Below are 748 nucleotides of genomic sequence, written 5' to 3' on the forward strand. Positions count from 1 at the left end.
GTTTTTTTCGGTTCGATTTCGGTCGGTTATTTGGTTATCGGTTATTTTGCCCAGCCCTAACTAACNATTTTTTCCAATTTGGTTTATGGATCGGTTTACTGAAATTTATTCGGTTTTCTAAGGTTTCGATTGGATTTAGCTCACTAGTAATAGAATTTGGTTACTAACGCTAGGCCTGGGCATTCGGTTAACCATTCGGTTTCGGTTCGGTTGTATTCGGTTTCGGTTATTTTGGATATAGTAATATAGTAACCATTTGGATATTTATGAAATTTCGGTTTAGTTCGGTTCGGTTTCTTTCGGTTCGGTTTCGGTTTGGTTATTTAAATAAATAACCATAACTAACATAAATTATATTAACATTAACCAAATAAACCAAATATAACCAAAACTAACCGAATATAACCAAAATTAACCAAATATACAATAACAAAAATACAAAAAAGGGAAAAATATTGATTCAATTTTACAAAATAGTATTTAACTTTGTAAATTCAAAATAATAACATTTACATATATTGATTATTTAAAATATTTAATTGTTTTGAATCTAGAAATAATTTATATTTTAAGTTTATTTTATAGTTTTGCATAATATTAAGTATATAATATTTGATATCTTCTAGGTTTTCGGATATTTCGGTTAACCATTTAATTGTCGGTTCGGTTCGGTTCGGTTTCGGTTAGTTTGGATATAGATTTTTACTAACCATTCGGGTATTTGAAGAATTTCGGTTCGGTTCGGTTT

The sequence above is a fragment of the Camelina sativa genome, chromosome 14, assembly GCF_000633955.1.
Source record: "Camelina sativa cultivar DH55 chromosome 14, Cs, whole genome shotgun sequence".
Lineage (NCBI taxonomy): Eukaryota > Viridiplantae > Streptophyta > Magnoliopsida > Brassicales > Brassicaceae > Camelina > Camelina sativa.